We start from the raw sequence: 14,937 nt of genomic DNA on the forward strand, positions 1-14,937 counted from the left end.
GAAATAAAGCAGTGCCCTCCAAGCAATTTTCTCGTGATGCTTGAGCTCAGGGCTCAGCTGCAGCAAAGTCACAAACAAGAGAAAACAGCAGGCCTGCAGTCTGAGGCATTTTGGGGTCTCCAAGCCCTGAAGTCTCATTCAGACTTTGTGTTCTTTGCTCTAATTGCTATACTGCATTCCTGCTTCCCCCCTCTACTCTTCTGACATTTTTATTTACTTTGTCTTCTGCAGCAACAGGCTTTCACAGTCCCCTTCCCTTCCTACCTATGCATTAGTTCAAGTGTCCTGCAAACCGTTAAAACCCATAAAACCAGGAAACTTTGTGATACATGTGAAAACAGAGCCCTGTGAAGCTGTCTGATGTGTGCCAAAAAGGAATATAAGACAAGCTGCGTTCCTGCCTGAAAATGGGATTTACAGAGTGGAAATATCACATCCATAATCACTTTCATGTGGTGGCACTGCTGCTGCCCACCACTGAGATAGCAGAGCATCTGGTAAAAAAATGCAGTTTTGGTTTTGCTTAAACCAAGAAATATCAGACCCTTATTTAAAAGGCATGAGTGCAACAGCTCTGATACCATAAAGGTGTTAAAAGCAAATGTATGCTCAGCCCAGAGTCCCACAACAGAACTCTCTTCAGTGCTTGTTTATGTGACTTTTTCAGTGAGCAAGGAAAGGACATGAGGTGTGTGTGCAGGTAGATCAATTTGTGTTGGATCAGGGTTATTGGGAGAGCAAGGGAGACCCCTTACCAAGCAGGATAATTTCATAATTGATGAGAACTCTTTTGGGGATCCATATGAAAACTAAAGACAGTTATGCACTGAAAAAGAAGACAGGGAAAAATGTCTCCTAATAACTAAGCAAAGTGTTGGCAATTTTTGTTACACACTGTCAATTCCATGTCCTGATGTACTTCTCCCAAGTCTGCTGCCTTAAAGCATCCAGAGGTACTTGAAGAATTGCCCTAATAGAAGATGAGAGACTCCTTTTGCTGTTGCCTCCTGCTGTAGACAGCAATGGCAATGTGGCAGAGAGGGGAATGGGGATTCCAAAGCACTTCCAGGAATTCTTGTACTGCCAGGTAGAAAAATAGGTTAGATGTGCTGCTGCTGTATCTGGTTCATGCTAATGAAAGCAAATAAACCTTGCAAAGATGAGCTGGAAATGCAAAATTAAGAAGAATGCTTATTTTATGAAGTTTCCAATTAACTTTGTCCTCCATTAGGAAAAACTCCTATGAGCTTTGATCTCTACATCAGCCAGCTAGTGAAGTAAACGTGGTCACTTCTTAAACTGATAGACTGGAGTTTTACATCTTACCCTTGGGATAGTCTTTTCTCAGACCCTGCATTTGACAAGCATCCAGAAAGCTCAGACTTCCCTAACTTGGAAATACAGTAAGAGGGAAACTTGGGGCTTTTGCTGGGAACCACAAGAGTTGTATTTCTGGTAGCTTTTCAACTAGCAACTAGTTCCAGCCACGTCAGCAAGTAAAGACTTGTCTATATTTTGGGTTTCCCCCTCAGCTAGGATTGTGGAATGACCACTTTCCCTTCTTTGCCTTCTTGTTTTCTTTTGAAAACCCTAAGTTTAGCATTTTCTTTCTACTCTGGCTGAAAGTTTGGGCAACTTCATATGTCATCCCAGGAGGCTGGATCTGTTCAAAGGCCTTTGTGGGTCTGAGTGATCTTTAACTGGGAATGAACTTCCCATGTTTGGAGGGGAGAAGAGGGAAGTAACCAAGACACCATCCCTCAGCCTGCATGTTTTGAGCAATTGCAAAGATGTCGGTGAAGCCAGAGCTTTAAAGAAGTCCCTGGGGCAGAATAAAATGTGATGGAGCTGGTGAGGTAGTCTCAAAGTGCTGCCAACTCTTTGAAAGAAACACACATGTGCGTGCATGTGTGCACATAAGATGTTTTTAATTTTGGAGGGGTGAGGGATCCTAAATAGAGCTTGCTGGATTTCCACCCCACTGACACTTACAGTGAGCTCAGATGGCTAAATTTAGTCATCTAGACTGAACAATCTTGGACTCTAAGACTGCATCCATCTCTGTCCAGAAACTAACTGCATACCTCTGTGGCTGCTGTTGAACCAGCTGCAAGCTGACAAGATAAGGCTACCACAGAAGTGACATTTACTGCCTGCAGTCCTGTTCTGGGCCCAGGCATCTGCAGTGGGGATTCCTTGTGGGGAGAGGGTCTCCCTTTCCTATTCTTAAAAAAAAAAAGATGTATATATACAGAATTATTTATACAGTGGAGCTATTTCACAGGAAGAGACAAAACACAAAAAAATCTTTTGGTCAAAAGCACAGGATCATAACCAAGTATTTTGACTTTAGAGTGATTTTTTTAAGGGCCTAAGATCTGAATAAATAGCTTCTGCCCTCACCTTCAGTCACTAGTATTAAATCTTTCTAGTACAGTCTTCAAGCAAAGCCCTTCAACATGAATAAGGAGATAACACATGTCTGCTCCTGAAAAGACTAATAAATGCAACACCTCTTAAATGCTCAGACAGTTTGAAATAGAGTGGATTATTCCTTTGCTGTCATTTCTAAAAGCAAGTGAAAGTGACATCTTTAAGTCTGCCTGAAGCTGGAAATACATGTGAGAAACACACAGACAGGGAGATGAGCATAAAGCATTCATGAGGGCAAAGTGGGTTATGACCTTTGCATGTTATTTCCTTGCAAGCCTGCAACTGAGAATCTCTATGAAGTGTGTGGCTTGGCCTCTGAGAAGGTCTTAAAAACTGTAGTGGCTCAGCTGTGTGTCTCTCCAGTTTCCTTTGCTGAGGTTTTCAGTATAATTCTTGGTATACATCAAGAGAATTTGCTGTTTTCTTGGGTGAGTGTGTTATAAAAGAAAACAAGCTCCACCAGACAGGTCCTAAGCCAGGCAGTCTGAGATTGTGCTCCCAGAGGAATGACAAACATCAAGACAGGATGTCTTCCTGCCTTTTCTTTGAAATAACTACTCTAAAACTAACCAGTCTTTGGGGTGCAAGCAAAACAGCATGCTGCAGGATGGTGCAAACAGCAGCTCCTTGTACCCAGCACTACACGAACGAAGATAATTTATCACCACTTCACCTTTTTGAGCTTCAGCAAAAACTGTGAGCACAAATGAGCTGAGGCAGGACCTTGCATCCCTTTGTTTCCACTTCTCTTCAGCAGAGCTTACACCTTTACAAGCTAAACCACATGGCCAGGTCCCCTCCATTTACCAGCCACATATCACAGCATGCTCCCCATATCCCTTCTGGGCTCCCAGCATCATCTCATGCCAGAAGCATTTCTGTCTTGGAGGCAGGACACAGAAGCTTGAGAAACCAAGCCTTATCTGCTTCTAGTGGCTCAGGCAAAGACTGGTACCCATCCCTACCGAGTGCTCATGGACCAGCTAGAGGCTGCTGCAGTTTGCCATTCAAGACTTTTGAAAGCCCCTCCAGCAGGTTTTGAGCTTGGCTTCCTTCTGAGGAAGCAGCCAGGAGGGTCTCCTGGCTTTGATGTAAGGTGCTGCAAAACGAAGAGCTTGCTTCTGTGCATGCCTCTGCCCTAGCTCTATTCTGGTGCCTTCTTTGGCAGTAATTATGATTATAGAAAGGGTGCTAATTAGATTATTCTCATAGTGAGTAGGATTCCCATAGAATGTGTTGAATTCCCTGACAGCATTCCTACTAGAATAATGTAGAGGCTCCAGGGCTACACCTGAAGGTGTTGTATGAGCGGAAAGCAGAGTTGAGGGTTATGTTACTCAGATGATGACAACTCCTCTTTCCTGTGCATATACTTGGTTGGGCCTTACAATAAACTCACATCTGACCAAAAAAAAAAAAAAAAAAAAAAAAGTCCTCCCTTTCTTGTGTGGGACTTTTTCTCAGTGCCACCTACTTCTCAAGAGTTCTTTGGTGTGCAGTGGGCAGCTTGAAGAAATCACGTAGCGCCTTTGCTCTTTCTGTGAGAGATGGTGCTCCTCAGGAGAGAGATGCTGGTGTCTGTGGTGAGACTTCTGAACAAGAACTTGCAGTCAGTCGTGGCCACATCTGTACCAACCCAGCACAACTTAGCATTTAAGAAAACCTCTCAGGCTCTCTACAACTGCATCACATGTGGGTTTGCTTCACACCTACCCTTCAGAGGGCATCAGAGCATTCATCATACCACGAGGGCACCACTGCCAGAAATAACTACAAGGGATTAGCACAAGGTCTTCCTTGTGCTCCTTAGCCCTGTGTTTCCTGGTACAGAGACCTTCTAACTCCTTACATATGAGAGGCCTTGAGCACAAGCCCTGTGAAGAGAGGCTGAGGGAGCTGGGGTTGTTTAGCCTGGAGAAGAGAAGGCTCAGGGGAGACCTCATTGCCATCTACAACTGCCTGAAGGGAGGTTGTAGCCAGGAGGGGGTTGGTCTCTTCTCCCAGGCAACCAGTGACAGAACGAGAGGGCACAGTCTCAAGCTGCACCAGGGGAGGTTTAGGCAGGATGTTAGGAAGAAATTCTTCACAGAAAGAGAGATTGGCTATTGGAATGGGCTACCCAGGGAGGTGGTGGAGTCACCATCCCTGGAAGTGTTTAAAATAAGACTGGATGAGGCACTTAGTGCCATGGTTTAGTTGATTAGATGGTGTTGGGTGATAGGTTGGACTTGATGATCTTGAAGGTCTTTTCCAACCTGGTTAATTCTGTGATTCTGTGATATGTGTATCTTAATTAAGTAGCTCACAGCAGATATTAAGCCAATACTAACTACTCACAGAAATCACAGAAACATTCAGGTTTGAAAAGACCCTCAGGATCACCAAGTCCAATCGATACCCCTACTCTACAAAGTTCACCCCTAAACCCTATCCCCAAGCACCACATCCAAAGGACCTTTAAACACATCCAGGGTTGGTGACTCAACAACCTCCCATTCCAATGCCTGACCACTCTTGCTGTGAAAAATTTTTTCCTAATGTCCAGTCTACTCACTTCTAGAGGGTCCAAATGTCAGCACAGGAGGAGGTAAGTGTGTGACAATGGGCCTGGATTTAAGCTTCTAAGTGGGCTGTGTAGTGTGAAAAGGGGGAATGCAACATCTTGACATGTTCTGAAATACCCAACTATTGTGTTTCCTGGCCAAGAAGCAATAGCTGAGATTTGAGTTACTGTTTCTCTGCAGCATTCCTAATTCACAGGCAGGCCAGGCATGTTTGACCAGAGCAGGCTAAAGGTACAGTTCAATACAGCTGTTTCAAACATTTGGGACTCCCAGCCAGTGTGGGGAGTACTGAAAAGCAGATGAACAGGACTGCTAATCTGGGTCTCCCTGCTCATAAGTGACCTATTTGGTGTAGGCATAGATCAAGTGTTGTTTTCAAAAACCCAACAACTCACCATGTGTAAAGATTAAGAAATGTGACAAAGTCTATGCATGCCTCTGACAAAACCCCACAAGCCTCTAACTTGTTGCAGAAGGGAACATCTGTGTCTAATTGATAAAACCCAGCCTCCATAATGGATGATTCAAATGAACCAAACAGTTTCATCAGTCATTCAGAACCCCCCCCTCCCAAATCTGTCTTGCATTTCCTGTTCCTTGTGGTTTTTCTTTTCCTTGTTTCAGAGCAGTTCTTGGATCTTTTTGATATCCCAAGCCATAGTAAATGAACAGTTCCCCCAGTGCCATGACCTTTCAGTCATGTTTCTAGAAAGCACATATTGCACAAATCCCCACTGGCCCAGGTTTGGGGACCATAGAATGGTTTGCTTTGGAGGGGACCTCCAAAGGTCATCTAGTCTGATGCCCCTGCAGTCAGCAGGGATATATTCCACTAGATCAGGTTGCTCAGAGCCTTATCCAGCCTCACCTTGAGTCTCTCCAGGGATGGGGCCTCAACTACCTCTGTGGGCAACCTGTTCAGGTGTTGCACCACCCTCAGGGTGCAGAGCTTGTTGCTGACATCCAATCTAAATCTTCTCTTCTCTAATTTCAAACCATTGTCCCTTATTGCATCACTACAGGCCGTTGCAAACAGTCCCTCTGCAACTTTCTTGTAGCCACTATTAGGTCTCCCTGGAGCCTTCTCTAGGCTGAACAACCCCAGCTCCCTCAGCCTGTCCTCGTAGCAGAAGCATTCCAGCCCCTGATCATTTTTGCTGCCCACCTCTGGACCTCCTCCATCAGGTCCATGTCTGTTCCATGTTGAGGGCTCCAGAGCAGGATGCAGTACTCCAGGTGAGGTCTCACCAGAGCAGAGTAAAGTGGCAGGATCACCTCTCTTAACCTGCTGGCCACACTTCTTTTGATGCAGTTTAGGATACCTTTGGCCTTCTGGGCTGCAAATGCTCATTGCTGGGTCACAGATGCTGGGTACCTGTTGGGATTCAGCTAGATATTGCAGCCAGCTGGAGCTCCATGTCTCAGAGGGGAACGAGAGGCATTTGTGTTTCAGTCTGAGACTTCTTGGATGTTCACAGACTCTGAAATATATTTCTCTTGAAATGATGACAGATTCAAGTGAAAAAGGCAGCAGGAAAGGAAGCCCCTCCTGAGAGCAGGGGATATATGGGGGCATGCACTCACCCATTCAGCACTGAGGTGGTTAATCCCACAAGAGCCACTGAGCTGATGACTGCTGCTTTTGGGTGTTAGCAAAGGCTTCTTGTAGTAGAGGTGGGGCTGTGAATGCCTCCAAGCACCTTCTCAGTGTCTGAAAAAAAGACAACTAGATCAGTTCACATATTCCCCAGAATAAAATCTCAGCCCTCAATCATTGCTAATTTAAGGAGGTTTGGGCCAATCTGTAATCCTCCCACATCCAGGAGTACCATCTTTCAACAGCTCTGGTCCACATTCTGGCTCCAAATCTGGGTACAGATTTCAATTAAAAAGCCAGGCACCATTTGCTGTGGCTTCCAAAGCAAATCTCTTATTTAAAAGTGATCTGAAAAGACCAGCATGGGACAAAGGCAAATCTACACCGATATTCTGGAGCAGAGGAATGGAATACAAGAAAGGTCACAGAAAAGCCTCCTTCCTTCCTTCCTTCCTTCCTTCCTTCTTTCCTTCCGCAGGAGCAATCCTCTCTGAGGGCAGACAAGCATATTCATTGCAAACCAGCTAGCTTTCAGCACAATCCAAGTGACAACAAAATAATTCTGTAATTCAGATATGAATTAGCAAATAGATGTAAATGTTAGGATCTGTCACCTCTTCACCTGACATAAAATTTTGCTCTTTTCCCCTGGATGTTTTACCACAAATTAGCTAATTCAGGCTAAACCCCCAAATTTTACCTCCTACAGAAAAGATCAGTAATTCTACCTTCATTTCTTTTGATGTTACATGCTGAGGGACTCTTAAGGCACTAGACAGAACAACACACCTTGGACACATGATTGTGGTTTCTTCTCCACTTGAGATTTCAAGCCACGGTCCAGCCCAGGTGCCTTAAGTGAGAAGCCTGTAGTTCATTCCACTATAATTAACATAAGCTTGGATTTAAAAGACATTTAAAAGCCAAGGATTGGATTTCAAGTTGAATACAGTTTCCACCCATGTTGCTGTTTTGGTCCTTGTCTATTGCCATCCTGCCATCTACCCAGAAGTCACTCAGACAGCACCTGCTGGAAGCAGTCTTCATGCCTTGAAGAACGTGTCTGGCTTTGTTTTGCTTGTATTTAAGGGCTTTTAGCATTTGGCATTGCATTTTTTTTCCCTTTCCATTTCAATATGTGCCAAGAGAAGGGACTAAAAAAACCTAAAATCTGGAGTATTTTGATCTCTGTGGCTTTATATGGACTTCATTAGCTTTGTTTGTTCTACTGCCAAGCTTTCTTTGTGTTTAAATAGATAACAGACCAAGACAACTAATCATTTCCAATAAAAAAAACCCACCAAACCCAAAACATTCCCTTTCTCTTCCAATTAATGCTTGTAAACCCATGCTCCTAGACAGGGCTTGTAACCTAAGTACTTCTGAGTTGTTTTTTCCCCTTTTAAAAAACAAATTGCCCCAGGAACAGACACAGCTCTGAGCTCTTCAAATTTATGGAATAAATGGAAAAAGGCTCAGAGAGTGTCTTTGGGAGAAGGTAGTTGTAAGTATGATGCATGGAAACAGCCTCCTGTACCTTTAGAGAAGCATCAGTGTGGTAGTTAGTGCCACCATTTATGGACTTCCTTCCTCTTTGGAGTCTGAAAGCTGTTTATGGAGGGAGAAGAAATAGCAAACTCCTGATGGGGCTGTGTTATGTAAAATGCATGTTGGTTGCTAGTTTACTAGCAAGAGATGGTATCTGCTAGCACTATTTTGAGAGGCTTTGCATTCAAAGAGACAACTTACACAATCGAAACCACCTAGATTTTACTGCCTACTGAAGTCAAGAATTCTGAATGCCTTTGAAACACAGGATGAGTTGGGTGGATGAATCATGGATAATCATCAATGCAAGGGGTTGGATTTTTTTTTTTTATGCTTTAAAAAAATTTGGGATTTTTTTGGTGAAGAAAATAAGACAGAGATCAAGATGCTGTGGTAACACAGTTTCTCTTTAGCTTCCTAAGACTTTTATCACACCATCAGCTGTTTAACACAACACATTTGGGCTGTCAAAAAATTATGTGGTACCCGAGCACAGAAATGGATATTACTGTGATCTGTGCTAGAAAGTGAGAATTGTGTTTAATTACTCATCCAGGCTATATTTCTGTGGAGCTTGCCCATTCAGTATACACTTCCATAGTCTCCAAGAGTGGCTTTCCATATCAGACATATTAGACTAATGCTCCAAATGAGAAAGTAGAAAATAGACTTGTAGAAGCTTAACAAATTCCCCTTTCTTGAGGCCGTTTTATACCAGTCCCTGAGGGAAAGAAGAGAGTAGGACCTTCAGTAGGTCGAGCAGACTTCATCCTGTATGCAATCTCTGGCAAGGTGTAAGCTTATTTGCTTTCTTTCCCAGGTGTATTATTCCTGTGGTGCAGTGGTGGAATCGACGGGAAGAGGCCTGATTTTATCACCAGGGTTTCCAAACAACTACTACCCAGGGACACACTGTGTCTGGCAATTTTTCATTCCCATGAGAACCCACCTCATCTTGGAAATTTTTGACTTTGACATTTTTGAGAGCTCTGGTGAAACTCCAACCCCCTGGGATGGCTTTTCAACCCCTACTAAGACGGGAAATAAGGATATGCCTTCCCTTGGGGAAAACCTGGACTTCACTCTCCATGCTACTAAACCTTCTCTCCAGACCTGGATGTCAAAGGTGGCTCAGAATGTGAGTGGCACAGGGGATCAGTCGAAGGACCTTGCTAGTCACCTGGTTGAATTTCCAGGAACTGCCTCAAAAAAAGATGAAGCCAAACAAGCAGCTGAAGAAAATCAGTCAAAGCAGGTGAAGGAACCCAAAGCGATTACCAAGGCTCAACCAGAAGCACTTCCTTTCCCTGTGGCTGGTAGTGCTACAATGCAGATGCAAAACACCAGCAGTCTGGAAACAAAGGAAGATTTGAAAGGGAAAGTCTTGCTTGCCCACCTAGCTGCTAGTGAGAGAGGTGAAAGTACAGTAGAGAGCTGGACTCTTCCGACAGCAGTAGTGCCCATGGAAATCTCCTCCAGCCCACAGCCAGCAGTGGATATCTGTCCCCATGATGTACTATATGTTTCTGACCTCATCACATTTTCCTCTCGCTTCTGTGGACCAAATTCACCTTTAAACAAGACCATGGTCTTTGGTTCATCTCTGGAAATGGTTGAAGTTATCATGGAACTGATCACCACCACAGACCGGGGCCGAGGCTTTGCGATGCTCTTTGAATACAAGAACATCACTGAACCTGGTGCTGTAGATGCTCTGAGGCAGGAGAGAAAGGCAAACCTGCTGATGCTGGCAATTATAACAGGGATCATCTTCTTTGCATTTGTTTTGCTCTCTGCCCTCTGCATAGCCTGCAGGTAAGGTATCTGAGCCTTTGAAGCATGTGGTATTACCCATACAGGAAAAAGAGCAGAAATTAGAGTTATGTTTTCTTTCCTCTAATGCTTGCTGCCCCTTAAAAGCAGTGAAGTTTGTGGATGCAGAAGAGATCAATGCCAGTCATTACTCCTTTCCTAGTTCTACTGTTCCTATGCCTCCGATTTATTTCCTTTTTCCTGCAGAAATACCTGAAGGGTGAGAACTTTCTTGGGCACTATTTCGTTTCAATGATAGTTCTGCCCCTGACCTTCAGTTTTAGGATACTAAGTGGCCAAAGCAGACAAATGCAGAACAGAAAGATCATCCTTCCCTGAGTCTCCCAAGCAGGCTGAGCTGACAGCCACTGCATCCTTACACAGCAGTGACACAGTTTGACTCTTAACCATCACTAATGCTCTGCAGGAAAGTAAATACTAACAAAAGCATTATGTTTTATCCAAGAAACTGCAGACATTTGAATTCTGCTGCACTTCATGCATTAAGCATCCATCTGCACATCCCTTTGACTGCTAGAAAAGAGCTGAGAGCCATGCTGCAGTACCTGTGATTGTCCTCAAATGTCATCCAAAATGATGTGACCAAGTGATGGTCAGGCTGAGTTGCTGTTGTCCAGGTCCTGCTGCTGACTAGTTCAACATCTCAACTCAGCCAGTGACAAAAGCATCTCTCACCAGTTTATTGTTTTTGCTTTAGATCTTTATTTTCCCTTTCTATCTATCAGGACAAAGCTTCTCTACCTCCAGTAGATCTTGGCGTTTTTCTTTCTAACTCCCTAGTGAAAATATTTTGGTAGAAACAGTGATTTATTTATTTATTTATTTCCAACACATTCAAAACAGAGCTCAAGCTCCCCAGTTTTTTTTCAAAACAAACAGTATTTCTCAAATGCTTTGAACTCAGGGAAAGCAGCAGGTACACTGAAATAAATACTGTCCTTTGCAGGGCTCCACTCTGCTGACTGGCTGTTAGTAACAGCATTCCTTTCCCAGTGGCAGCATGCAACTGGTCTCTCTTCACTCCTCTTCCATCTCCTGCTTCATCTGTCATGCCTCCTCAAACCCGAAGTGTCTCTCGATTGCCCAGCCTCTCCTAGACACTGAGGTTGGTTTCCTAGAGGAACTTTGTTTTCTTTGGCCTTTTGGAAGCTTCATTTCTAGCTGTTGTTGAATAAATACAAAATACAGGCCCAGCATACTGCTTATAAGAGAATGGGGGCAAGGTGGCAAAGCTTAAATATCATCTCTTTTGCTGCATATGGAAATCCCTGCTTTCAAGGCCTGAGCTTTTCCTAGTCTCAAGAGTTAAACTTGCATGTGTGACAGCTAACTAAACTTTTTCCTTTCTAAAGCGCCTGCAGAATGCTAATTTAGACCACAAATTTTTGCAAGCTCTAAAGGAAAACGTTTGGTGGAAAATGTCTTCCAGATACCAAATACTTTATTTTTACATCCTTGCCAATCTTCAAAAGAGACAGGAACATGCTCCCTACACCTTGGCAGCAGTCTGGGCTGGTGCATGTGTTGAGTGTTCTTGCTCCATTACCCCTATTTAATTTCACTGCTACTATCCATGAGTAACACTCAACCCAACAAGTACACCAGCTGGCTGAAGTTTACTCTGTGTGGCCCGTTGAGAAAGTCAGGCTGTGCTCCTCACATGCACAGTGTGGCTTTTTTGCTTGTCAGATGTTTACTAAATAAAGTAATATTCTGCTCTTGCTGGCAAACAGAAAAATCTAAACACATTTTCCTCCTCCCCTGCGCAAATGTTTGCATGTCCTGGGCACTGTGAACACATTCTACCAGGGGTCTTATAGCACAGGACCAGGATTTGACTCACTTTTTAACATGACATTTCTGCCTTTTCATTGTTCTATGACTGTTTCTTTTTTTAAGGGAAGCTATACCTCAGTCAGTTATTGACAATACATAAATAGAGACTATCCCCCAGCCTTCAGCCTCTTGAAAGGTCATTGACCATCCTAGCTGCCTATGCTCCCTGCATGCTATTGCAGGGAGGCTTAGATTACAATACTTTATTCCTTCTCAGGCTTCAAGCACTTAAGTGAGATCTGACACATGTGGAAGCAATGCCATGACCTGTGCTGAGTACCTTACTTATATCCCACTGGAAGAGTCTTATTTTCCATCTTTACTAGGCTAACTGCTTCAAGGATATCAGCCTCTGGCCCCAGAAGCGCTGACACTGGTCGGAACTTGCCTACACTTCCCAGCTGTGGGTTTTTAATGCAGCTTATAATAAGGCTGCAGAGGCCATTAAGCACATCTAAAGTTTTAGTTTGAGTCCACCAAGCTCTATTTTACATTTCTTGACCTAAACAGAGGCTCGAAATCAGGTGTTAAATGTGTATTAACCACAGGCTGTCCTCACTGCAGGAAATATCAGGCTGGCAAGGGGTGGTCTGAAGGCAGAGATGAAGGTGTTCTAACAACACAGCACTCTCAGAAATGAGACCAGTTGTCAGAGGCATGGCAATACTCCTCCTGGCTGGAGCCTGCCATTGCAAAGGACACTAAGAGTAGCCTTCAAACTCTTGGCCTTGTAAGCTTGCCTTCCATTTTCTTTTCTCCTCATCCTTTACTCATTCCACTGGTACCAGGTTTAGCTGTACTACTTCCCCCCCCAGTTTCTATCTGCTGCTCTTGCTCAGCTAAAAGTAGCAGGCTCTGCCTTGCCAGGGATAGAAATGCCTTGGGATGGGCTTGGAATCTACTGCCACTCCAATGCACCAAGTTGTCAGCAGTGTCTGCTTGGGCTCATTGCATTCAGCCAGGGCAAAGCTCTCTGGGGAAACTCCAAGTCTCTGCCACACTGCTGCTTTTGTTTGCTGTTTGGGGAGGGAATGAAAGCTTCAGTTGTTAGTTGGCCAATAATTCTAATTACTTTTGGCCATGGGGCCTGGCTCTAGTAATGGGGTATTTTTTATCTTCTTTCCCAAGCCCCAAGAACACCAGGCATGTCCTCCTTATTTAATTTTAATCCTGTCCAATGCAGTCAGACTTTTGCTCAATAGTTGCAACCCATGGATTGCAACTGCATTTTACAGCCCCCTACATGCCCAGCTAGTTCATCACCTGCTGCCATCTCTCCATGCAAGCTGCCCTGCCAGTCACTGCCTGCAGCCTGCCCACCACCATTGAGACTCCTCCTTTGTCATATAATACCCTCCTAGCAAACCATCACTTCTGGGCTAAATCCAGACCATCTTCATGCTAGACCTCTTGTAGTCATGTCCTCCAATTCTGTTCCTCTACACACCAGGCTAGTTTAGAGACCCAAGACAGCTAGACTGAGCTGGAGCTGCCTGCTGGGGAGTACAGGACAATTTTCACAAAACTTTCAACAGATTTGAGTCTTTTTGGTTTACCTGAGAAGTTTGAAGCACCTTTAAAACCAAAATAAAATAGCTACAACTTCTTTTAAATAATGGAAACTAGAAAATTATGGAAACAGCACCTTGGCTATTTTATATCCATGAGCTCACTGATCTAAACCACTGGTCTCCTTGGTGGCAGGGTACTGCAGTGTGTCACAGGAGATGGAGTCCAACTGGGAATGAGCTAAAGAAAGAGTAAGATACCCCAGTCCTGCAAACTAGTACATCACTCCAGGCAGTGTAACAGAAGCTCAGAATACAAAGGAAAAAAAAATAAAATCTCAAGTTTCCACCAAAATTATTGCTTTTTAACAGTAAGCCAAATTCAGACGCTCAATACTCAAAGTGTGAGAAGAGAATAAAAAAAACAAACTGGGGCCATTTTATACTGTTATCACTTTTCAATCCTTATTTAAACTTTGGGAAGAGCAGGCTTCTTCCTTCTCTGATTTCCCCTTTACTCTACCACACTTGCACAGAAAACATCCTTGTCATGTGCACCTTACTGTCCCTTTGGTTCATGTGCCAAACTGCAGCATGGAGTTCAAGGTGGTTTTGGTGAATTGAAGAATTGCAAAGAATGGCAAGAACAGGAACCAAATGGATGGGAGGTATTTAAATTAAGTCTTAATGCAGACTTAATGCCTTGCCTCTCCCTACTTTATCACAGCTGCCAGTTGCTGAGGCTTTCAAAATGCCTATTTTCCTCTTTTCAGCTTTGTCCCAGAGAATATGAATGCCTTGTAAATGGGACAGCTGGATACAAGAATCTGAGGAGCACATTTTCATTTGTGTTCCTCAAACATAATTAAGCCATGTTAAAAGTTGAAATAACAACCCCAAAAAGTGAGACCATCCAGATAGATGACTAAAAAGTGGGGGCTGCCAATGCCTGATGCTCAGTGTGGAAGGAGTTGGTTTTTTTCTTAGAGGAGAACATTTCCTTTGTGCTCTTTAATCCCTGGGTGGGGATATTTTAACAAATTTGCCTGGAACATACCAGTTATTTGAAATTAGTATTTCATAGGAATATATCAGATTTGGTTAAATTTTTGTCATGGGTTTTGTCAGGAAAGAGCTGGCAGGGGAGGAAGAGATTTAAAAAAAAAAAAGAATGCAATGTGGAGAACGCAGGGAACTGCTTATAACTCTCTCACCATCTATGTGAATGCCTTGACCACCACACTAATTCATTATTTTGGAGCATGTTTTGTCAGGTCACTCCTGCTGAAATGCTTCTGGTGCCCAATAGAGCTTCTAGTGTGTGCCTGTGGAACATTCACATACACATTTTCCACTCAAAAGTATTTCCTGCTTGGCTTATTCTTGCTTGATAAGGCAACAGCACTCCTACTTGGAAGCCTTTCCCTGCTCCCCCTTTCTCAATCTAAGGAAGAGCCTTCCCTGCTTTAGCCCTGAGAAGCTCAAGCACTGGCCAATGCCATTATGGCTCTTGGAGTAAGAGCCACCCATCTGGACCTCTTCTGGATGAAATTCTCAAGTGCCAACTCCCTCTCCCTTTTTCTGTAGTCTTCTCTGTATTCACTAGCAATAGCACTGG

The sequence above is a fragment of the Indicator indicator genome, chromosome 26, assembly GCF_027791375.1.
Source record: "Indicator indicator isolate 239-I01 chromosome 26, UM_Iind_1.1, whole genome shotgun sequence".
Taxonomy (NCBI): Eukaryota; Metazoa; Chordata; class Aves; order Piciformes; family Indicatoridae; genus Indicator; species Indicator indicator.